The sequence below is a fragment of the Arachis ipaensis genome, chromosome B06, assembly GCF_000816755.2.
Source record: "Arachis ipaensis cultivar K30076 chromosome B06, Araip1.1, whole genome shotgun sequence".
Classification (NCBI taxonomy): Eukaryota; Viridiplantae; Streptophyta; class Magnoliopsida; order Fabales; family Fabaceae; genus Arachis; species Arachis ipaensis.
The window spans coordinates 101,234,777-101,245,990 of NC_029790.2; positions in this window are offsets into that span (position 1 = coordinate 101,234,777).

Consider the following 11,214-nt stretch of genomic DNA (forward strand, 5'->3'; position numbering starts at 1 on the left):
TCACTGTCCAGGTACCGGCGCCTGCACGCTCTATAGATCCGAAGGGATGCGAGCGGGATACTCTTGCCTCAAACCTTACATCTCAACGTAAACGGGATTAACCACCGTCCTTATGCCGCCGCTGCTACCTCGACAGGCGGGATTAACCACCGTCCCTGCCGGGCGCATAGCGTCTCATAATCTCAGTAAAAACATTATTTATGTGGTTTTTAGAAAGCATTTTCAGTATACAGAGATCCATCATCTCAATCCGAGTCCCCGACTCATCTCAACCACTATCCATTCGTATCTCGGTTCCAAACTCAATAGTTCCTCAATTCTTATCTCATACATCAACCATACATCACATAACACCAAGCTGTCCTCAGCACGCCAGAAACCTAGGCCTCCGTTTTCTAAGTTTTCCAAATAGTATCATTTAATATCCCTACATTCTTTCCCAATGTTTTAAAAGTCTAAAACTAAGCCCAAGAGTCTAAGAATAGTGTTAAAGAAGTTTACAACCTTGTTGGGAAGGTAGAATAGTTGAAAACAAATAAAATTTTGAGAAACAGGGCGTGTGCGGCCGCACAGGGGTGTGTGCGTGCGCACGCTCCGAAGAGTTTTAAAATGTGTACGTACGCACAGGGGTGTGCGTACGCACAGGTGGCAAAACTTACAGAATCTGTTCACTCGCACAACCTGTGTCAGCGCCCCCAACAGACTGGCCTTCCCAACGTGTGCGTCCGCACATGCCTGTGCGTCCGCACAGGTTGAAATTCTTCCTTAGATATGTGCACGCACAAGCTGTGCTAGCACTGCAAATAGAGTGCATTTCTCCGCCTGTGCGTGCGCACAGATGTGTGCGTCGCACAGATCAAAATTTTCGCAAGTTGTGCGTGCGCACATATCAGAAATCATGAAATTCTTCAACTTTGCAGAATTTCAAATTTTTAACACTAACTTTGAATGATCATAACTTCCTCTACAAAATTCCAATTTTCACAAACTTTATATCGATTTAAAGGGTTTTAAAAGATCTTTAATTCTAAACAAATTTCAATCAATTTCAAAAGTCGAGGCAAAAGTTATGATCGAACAAAGTTCATCAAAATCCCAAATTTACCAAACTTCACTATCTACATAATTTCTTACCATACACATTCCAAATCATACCAAACCATTCAAAAACTCCATCTTTCATCAAAATTAACCTGTTGTACCATAATACATCAACATTACCACATTTCCTTTCACATCTCATCATCTTCAACATCAACACCAATATATCACATTTTTACAACCAAAATGCCAAATCATCAAATTCAACATCACTTACATCATCATTATGCCTTTTCAAGTTACACAATCAATCAACATTATAATATTACCATCATTCATCATACTTAAACCCAACAATCATTAATTCATCATAAATCACCACATATCATCATTTAACAACTCAACAACCATTTAAATTCAAACCTATCCTATGGGTCACTAGCCGAAGTGTCCATGAATATTATATACTACATAGAGGAAACCGAAACTATACCTTGGCCGATTCCCTATATGTCCAAAAATCAAAATTGAGCACCAGAGAGCTTTCAACCAAAATCCAAGCTTTCACTTCCACTCCAATAAGCACAATTAAGTTCCAAAAGCTCCCAAAGCCACAATAATCAAACTATATACATATAAATCACCTCAAATCAACCTAGGGTTCCAATTAAACATTAGTTTACAAGGATTTAATGACTCTTACCTTTTTCCACAGATTTGGATGTCAAAACCCTAATGCTAAGCAAGGATTAGAACAAATCTAAACATCCAAAATCACAAAAACTCACTTAATCACAAATCCTAAGAACCAAAATTTTGGAGAGAATAATAGAAAGGATTTTGTGGATACCTCTCTAGTTTCTTGTATGGGTTTTGTAGAGCTCTTCACAAGGAACGCGTAGCCACAAACGGTGCGGCGATCGGAGCTTTATAGCTCAAGATATGAGCTTTCAGAAGAAGATGGTGAATAATGCTTCTTCTTCCTCTCTTCCCCTTTCTATTTCTGGAGTGTGTGGGTGTGTTTAATGGTGTTGTGGCTGGTTTGGTTCACTTAATGAGCCTTTTATAAGTTGGGCTTGGGCCCAACTTGGACCCGGTCCAACCCGTTAGCGTTTTTAGCTCGTTTGGCCCCACTTCGGGCCAAACCTTTAAAATTAACATCCGATTTTCCATTTCTAATGTTTTTCTAAGGTTTTTACCGGTTTTCACTTTTTCTCATGCGGTACTGGGTAGACTTAAACTGTTTCAATCGGTTTAACTACCGATTTGCGGTTTTTTACGGTTTTTCGCAGAAAACACATTTTCTGACTCAGAAAGACCTACTGAGTGGTGTGGTAATTTATAACCCACAGACTAACTGGTAAGTGCACCGAGTCGTACCAAGTAGTACCTCAGGTGAGTGAGGGTCGATTCCACAAGGATTAATGGATCAAGCAACAATAATTGAGTGATAGGCTTAGTCAGGCAAACAGAAAGTAATGTTTGGGCAATATAAAAGATATTAAACAATATAAAGAATATTGAAGGAAGGCAAATAAATAATTTGGGAAGAAAATATGGAGAAGATAGTTAAGGTTTCAGAGTTATTCATGTAGGATTTTATTTATGGCAAATTATATGTGACTAGACCCTAATTCCTTAGACCTTTCTAGTCTCCTCTAAAATTCATCAACAGCCAATGCCTTGGTCAATTAATTCCAATTAGAGGGTGGTGATCAAATTCCAGTTTATATGCCACAAAAACTCTAATTACCCAAAAATAAAAGGATTATATGTCACGTATCTTGTTAAATCCAAATAATTAAAATTTAGGAGAATATGTTTTCAAGCTGTTGTTCAAATAAAGAACTCTTCCAAGTTATACAAGAACACAAATAGAAAGAGGGTCATACTTCTGTTCCACCCAAATTCATAAGTTAAAGAGTGAAAACAATTCTTAAATTATAAATCCATGCATAAATTAAAATAAAAAAGCAATAAAATCAATCCATACAAATAGACAGAGCTCCTAATCTTAACAATGGAAGTTTAGTTGCTCATGGTTCAGAGTCAAAAACTAGGATTACGGAATGTAAATTGGTATAGAATTGGAAGTCCTCTCTTGGGAAGAAAAGTTTCTTCCTTTTATATCTAATCCTAATAATTTTAAATCTATTATCTAAAACTAAAATAATATCGTTTCCTAAAAACTAATATTTGAATTTAAATTAGAATTAATTAACAAGTCTTCAGTTGATGGGTGGGGACCACTCGTTTTGTCCATTCTGCAGCTTCTAATCTGTGTTTTCTGGGTTGAAAACTGAGTCAAAACAGCCCAGAAATCGCCCCCAGCATTTTTTTGCGTTTTCTGCACGTGGCGCATGTCACGCGTATGCGTCAGTCACGCGTACGCGTCGATGGTCTTCTTTGCGTGTCACGCGCACACATCAGTCACGCGTACGCATCACTGAGCAAATCTTCAAATCACGCGTACGCATCAGTCACGTGCATGCGTCGCCATGGAAAGCTCCAAATCACGCGCATGCGTCAGTCACGCGTATGCATCGCTCCTCGCTGCCATCTCCTTTGGTTCTTGTGCTGCAGAAACTCTATCAAATCCAGCCGAATGCTACCTAAAATAAATAAAATTGCAGAAGACTCAAAGTAGCATCCATATTGGCTAAAAGATAATTAATTCTTTATTAAACTCAACAATTTAGATGCAAATTCACTAGGAAAAGTTAGAAAAGATGCTCATGCATCACAACACCAAACTTGAATTGTTGCTTGTCCTTAAGCAACCGAACTAATATAGGCTTAGAATGTGAATTTGCATGAGAATGAGAGTTAGATTAAGCTCATGTCTCTTCTTATAGTGGGTTTTACAACTGCAATCCTGAATAGTTTTGTCATCTCACTCTCCTTTGAATCAGAAGAATGTTAGTGTCATTCGGAATTAGAATCCGGATAATATTATGAATTTTCTGATCTTTTGTAGCTTAATTTAACCCTTGAACACATCAGTTTTTCTTTTCTTTGGTGCTTTGCACCTTGAGCCTAGCCGTGACTTTAAATATTTTGTCTCAAGTTTTACTTGATACAGAAACACCATAAGCACTTAGCTGGGGAACTCTTTTTGGAGTTTTGATTTTTCTTTCAGCTACTTCCAGACAGTGGTGCTCAAAGCCTTTGGCATACTCTTCTAATTGCAATTGATCTCGACTCTAAATGTTTTGTCTCAAGGATTACTTGACACAAGAACACCACAAGCATATAACTAGGGAAACAACTCTGAGCTTTTAATCATCTCTGACCTCCCTAGTCATTGATGCTCAGAGCCTTGGACCTTTTTTTTCTTTTTTTTTTCTTTTTTTTTGCTGTTTCTTTTGCTTCAAGGATTACAATTTTTTTGTTTATTTCAGAGAAATCATAATAATTCTCTAAATCCTTGTTCTTTATACATTAACATTCTTTGATTCAAATTTAAATATGCACTGTTTATGTCATGCATTCAGAATCATAAAAAATACCACCATATCTAAGTGAATAAGACTATTCTTCAATATAAACTCAATTTCTCATGCAATACATCACTTCTTTTTCTTTTTCTTTTTAGATTCAAGTTTAGTGAGCGGTACATGAGACATATAACAGAATGAAACTAATTCTAAACACTAAAAGTACTGAAGATCATGCAAGCAATCAAAGAAACAGAAATAAAAAAATAATAAAATAAGAATGGAAGAGAAATAGAATGAAAGGAACTCAACCACCTCAGTTATGCTGGTGGTCATCTCATTCCTCCATGAAGAACGTTCATCTACCTTTGGTGCCATTAAAATAAGCAGAAAAGCCATAAGCGTAGTGACAACACCAAACTTAAAGGTTTGCTTGTCCTCAAGCAAAGAAGAACCGAAAAAGAAAATAAATAGTAAGATGAAAGTAGGATAAAAGGATAAAAGAACAAGAGAGAATTAGGATTGCGAGAGAGAGAAAGAAAATTAAAACTGGGCGGTGAACTAGTGTAATTGTGCGGCGCAAGCGACGCGTCTGCGTACGGCACGCGTACGCGTGGGGTGCGAAAATTTCATAATGACGCGTGAGCGTCAGGCACGCGTCCGCGTGCCCATGATTTGTGCGATTCGCGTGAAGCCAGCCGCACGCACGCACAACTCTCTGTTCGCGTGGTTTGGAAACCAATAATTTCTTGCGACGCGTGCGCATGCATGACGCGCACGCGTGGATGGCCATTTGTGCAGATGACGTGCACGCGTCAGGAACACGTTCGCGTGAACAAGTTTTGTGCTTTTAGCACAATTCCAGCCCCAAGCCAGCACAACTCTCTGCCCAAACACATATTTACGTCGAATTTTAAGGCCACGATGACGCGTACGCGTGGAGTGCCAAAATCATGAATGACGCGCACGCGTGGGCTTATTTGTGCGAAAGGCATCATTCCTGCGCCACTTCCGCGTAACTCTCTGTTCATTTTATTTTTCACGCAAACCCATCTGACGCGTACGCGTCAGCGACGCTTGCGCGTCAGGTGCTCTTCTCTTTTTTTTTATATCTGTGTGTGTGTCGCCTGGAGTGTTTGGTTCCTGTTATAAAATAACTGCATGATTAGAAAAACAGTAAAAAATCAATAAAAATAAAATAAGTACTAAAACTACTACTACAAAAAATAACTAAGGATACGAAATTATCGGGTTGCCTCCCGACAAGCGCTTCTTTAACGTCACTAGCTTGACGGTCAATTCTGCTAAGTCAGCAGATGAGCGGACCTCTGGCGATCGATCTCGCCCCCAAGATAGTGCTTCAACCTCTGGCCATTCACTGTAAATTTTTTGTCAGAATTCTCTTCCTGTATTTCCACATAACCATATGGTGAAGCTCTGGTAACCACAAATGGTCCTGACCACCGGGATTTCAGCTTTCCGGAAAAGAGTTTGAGCCTTGAATTATACAGAAGCACTCTCTATCCTGGCTTAAAGATTCTTATGGCAATCTTCTTGTCATGCAGTAGCTTGGTTCTCTCCTTATAGAGCTTGGCATTCTTATAAGCTGAATATCTGAATTCATCAAGCGCATTCAACTGAAGCATTCGCTTAATTCCTGCAGTTTCTGAATCAAGATTCAGATACCTGATTGCCTAGTAAGCTTTGTGCTCCAGCTCAACTGGCAAGTGGCAAGCTTTGCCATAGACCAACTGATTAGGCGACATGCCAATGGGAGTCTTATACGTTGTCCGATATGCCCAGAGAGCATCATCAAGCCTCCTAGACCAGTCCTTTCTTGAAACACTAACGGTCTTCTCTAGAATCCTCTTAAGTTCCCTATTAGAAACTTCAACCTGTCCACTTGTCTGAGGGTGATAGGGGGTTGCCACTTTATGACGGACTCCATATCTCTGCAAAAGAGAGTCCAGTTGTCTGTTACAGAAGTGACTGCCTCCATCACTAATGAGTGTCCTTGGGACACCAAACCGACTAAAGATGTACCTCTGAAGAAAGCTCATTACCACCTTGGCATCATTGGTGGGTAGAGCTACAGCCTCCACCCACTTGGACACATAATCAACTGCCACTAGAATATAGTTGTTTGAATGTGAGGGTGGGAAAGGTCCCATGAAATCAATACCTCACACATCAAACAACTCAACCTCAAGAATCCCCTGTTGTGGTATTTCATGGTTGGCAGGAAGATTCGTGGCTTTTGCACATCTGTCACAATGCTTCAAAAATTCTCTTGAATCTCTGAAGAGAGTAGGCCAGTAGAACCCGATCTGAAGGACCTTTGTAGTTGTCCTTTCACCACCAAAGTGGCCTCCATATTCAGAACCATGATAGTGCCAAAGAATCTGCTGTGTTTCTTCATCTGGGACACATCTCCTGATTATACCATATGAACACCTTTTAAAAAGGTATGGTTCCTCCCAAATGTAGTACTTTGCATCAGTCAATAGCTTCTTTACTTGTTGCCTGCTGTACTCCCTTGGAATAAAATTCATGGCCTTATAATTTGCAATATCTGCAAACCATGGAGCTTGCTGAATGAGGAATAATTGCTCATCAGAAAACGTCTCAGTCACAGGTGTGTGTGGTTGTACTCCTGCTTCAGGCTCAATTCTGGAGAGATGGTCAGCTACTTAATTTTCTGACCCTTTCTTGTTCTTTATCTCAATATCAAACTCCTGAAGGAGTAACACCCATCTGATTAATCTTGGTTTAGAATCCTGTTTGGTTAGAAGGTACTTCAAAGCAGCATGGTCAGTATAAGCAACAACCTTAGAACCAAGTAAATAGGACCTAAACTTATCAACAGCATACACAACGGCTAATAATTCCTTTTCTGTAGTGGTGTAATTCTTTTGGGCATCATTTAACACACGACTGGCATAGTAAATGACATGCACAAGCTTACCATGCCTCTATCCTAAAACAGCTCCTATAGAAAAATCACTAGCATCACACATTAATTCAAATGGTAAATCCCAGTCAGAAGGAGCTATAATGGGAGCAGAGGTAAGGTTTGCTTTTAGAGTTTCAAAAGCATGCAGCCAATCAGAATCAAAGATGATGAGCGGATAATTTATACGCTTTTTGGTAGTGTTTTTACATAGTTTTTAGTATGATTTGATTAGTTTTTAGTATATTTTTATTAGTTTTTAAATAAAAATCACATTTCTGGACTTTACAATGAGTTTGTATATTTTTCTGTGATTTCAGGTATTTTCTGGCTGAAATTGAGGGACCTGAGCAAAAATCTGATTCAGAGGCTGAAAAAGAACTGCAGATGCTGTTGGATTCTGACCTCCCTACACTCAAAGTAGATTTTCTGAAGCTACAGAAGTCCAAATGGTGCACTCTCAATTGCGTTGGAAAGTAGACATCCAGGACTTTCCAGAAATATATAATAGTCCATACTTTGCCGAGTTTAGATGACACAAACTGGCGTCCAACGCCAATTCTCTGCCCTATTCTGGCATTAAACGCCAGAAATAGGTTACAAGCTGGAGTTAAATGCCCAAAACAGGTTACAACCTGGCGTTTAACTCCAGAAACAGCCTAGGCACGTGTAAAGCTCAAGTCTCAGTCCCAGCACACACCAAGTGGGCCCCGGAAGTGGATTTCTACACTATCTATCATAGTTTACTCATTTTCTGTAAACCTAGGTTACTAGTTTAGTATTTAAACAACTTTTTTAGAGATTTATTTTGATCATCATGACATTTTCACGTTTTACATTGTATCTCTACGGCATGAGTCTCTAAAGCCCATGGTTGGGGGTGAGGAGCTCTGCTGTGTTTCGATGAATTAATGCAATTACTACTGTTTTTCATTCAATCACGCTTGTTTCTATTCTAAGATATTCACTTGTACTTAACCGTGATGAATGTGATGATCCGTGACACTCATCATCATTCTCAACCTGTGAACGCGTGCCTGACAACCACTTCCGTTCTACCTTAGATTGAGTGTGTATCTCTTAGCCTCTTGGTTCATGATCAGAGTCTTCGTGGTATAGGCTAGGATTATTGGCAGCCTTCCTGAGATCCAGAAAGTCTAAACCTTGTCTGTGGTATTTCGAGTAGGATCTGGGATGGGATGACTGTGACGAGCTTCAAACTCACGAGTGCTGGGCGTAGTGACAAACACAAAAGGATCAATGGATCCTATTCCAACATGAGTGAGAACCGACAGATGATTAGCCGTGCGGTGACAGCGCATTTGGACCATTTTCACTGAGAGGACGGATGGTAGCCATTGATAACGGTGATCCACCAATATACTGCTTGCCATGGAAGGAGACCTGCGTGCGTGAAGAAGAAAACAGTAGGAAAGCAGAGATTCGGAAGACAGAGCATCTCCAAATCATCAATCTGTTCTCCATTACTGCGTAACAAGTAACCTTTATTTCATGTTATTTAGTTTTCATAAACAAAAGTAATTTTTATTATTTATCTCCTGACTAAGATTTACAAGATAACCATAGATTGCTTCAAGCCAACAATCTCCGTGGGATCGACCCTTACTCACGTAAGGTATTACTTGGACGACCCAGTGCACTTGCTGGTTAGTGGTACGAGTTGTGAAAAGTGTGATTCACAATTTGTGCACCAAGTTTTTGGCGCCGTTGCCGGGGATTGTTCAAGTTTGGACAACTGACGATTTATTTTGTTTCTTAGATTAGGAAAAATTTATATTTTTAGTTTAGAGTCACTAAAATTGCGTCTTCTATTATTGTTTTTGGTTGAATTTTTTTAAATCCTTATTTTCTCTTTTTAAAATTTTCAAAAATTTTTATAAACTAATAATTGAGTTTTTCTGTTTGAGTTTAAATTCATATTTTAAGTCTGGTGTCAATTGTATGCTTTTATTTTCCTTTAAATTTTCGAAATTTGTGTTCATTGTTCTTTCTTGATCTTCAAGTTGTTCTTGCTATTTTTCTTGTTTGATCTTTAGTTTTTCTTATTCTGTGTCTTTTCTTATTTTTCTTGTGCATTTTCAAATTATCAGTGTTCAAAAATTTATATACATTAAATACTTTTTTTAAAAAAACACTTTAAATTTATAACTCAATTGGCTAGAGCATTGTGCTTATGTTCTTGGTAATTGGGAATCCTCCTTTTAAAACTTTTTCAAAAATAATTTTTCTTTGATTAAATCTCATGTCAAACTTTTAAGTTTGGTGTTCTCTTGTTATTTTTCTTATTTATTTTTCGAAACTTATTTTCAGTTTTCTAAAAAGTTTTAAGTTTGGTGTTCTTTTTATGTTCTTGTGAGTCTTCAAGGTGTTCTTGAGGCTTCTTTGTGGTTTGATCTTAAAATCTTTAAGTTTGGTGTTCCTTGGTGTTCTCCCTCCAAAACTTTCGAAAAACAAGGAGCATTAGATCTAAAAATTTTAAGTCTTGTGTCATTTTATTATTTTTCTCTTTCCTCATTAAATTCAAAAATATCTTTTCTCTTTATTTTAAATTGAATTTTCAAAAATCACTTTTGAAAATTCAGATTTTTATTTTAAAAATCAAATCTTTTCAAAATTCAAAATCTTTTTCAAAAATCATACCCAAAGTTTTTCAAATCTTCTTAATTAAGCAATTATTTTCATTGAAGAGGCTCAAGAGCTTATTGATATAGTTGCCAGAAATCAGCATCTGTACATAAGTAGTGGGTCCTCCATAAAAGAAGAAGCCAAGGCAGTGTCTACTGAACCTGGTCCTCCAGAACAAGTTGCTGAACTCAATCAACAATTGTGTTTTCTAACAAAACAGTTAGCAGAATTCAAGAAGATGCTACAAGACACTAAAAATACTAATAAAAATATGGAAGCACAATTGAATCAGACAAAACAGCAGTTATCAAAGCAGATAACAGAAGAGTGCCAGGCAGTTCAATTAAGAAGTGGGAAAATATTAAATACCACACTTCAGAGCAGCAGAAAGCCAAGAAAAGAACAACTGACAGAGGAGGAGTAAAATATTATCCAAAATCCCTCTGAGGACAGTAAGAGCCCAGAGAGGAACAACTCTGGCGTTCAAATGCCAGAAAAGGATGCAAAGTTGGCGTTAAACGCCCATCCCGCGTGCAGTTCTGGCGTTCAAACGCCAGAAACAGGCAAGGAGCTGGTGTCAAGCGCCCAATGGAAGCTCAGTTCTGGCATTCAAACGCCAAAAATAGGTAAGAAGTTGGCGTCCAACGCCAATCAAGCTTCTAACCTTGGCATTCAAACGCCAGTGAGGTATCAGACACACACAAGTGCTGATAACAACCCCTCTAAAAAGGCTTCTCCAACCACCTCTGTAGGAAATAAACCTGCAGCAACGAAGGTTGAGGAATATAAAGCCAAGATACCTTATCCTCAAAAACTCCGCCAAGAGGAGCAGGATAAGCAATTTGCCCGCTTTGCAGACTATCTTAGGACTTTTGAAATAAAGATTCTGTTTGCAGAGGCACTTGAGCAAATATCCTCTTATGCCAAGTTCATGAAAGAGATCTTGAGTCATAAGAAGGATTAGAGAGAAACTGAAAGAGTTCTCCTCACTGAAGAATGCAGTGCAGTCATTCTGAAAAGCTTCCCAGAAAAGCTTAAAGATCCCGGGAGCTTTATGATACCATGCATATTAAAGGGTAATTGCACCAAGACAGCTTTATGTGATCTTGGGGCAAGCATCAACTTAATACCTGCATCCAC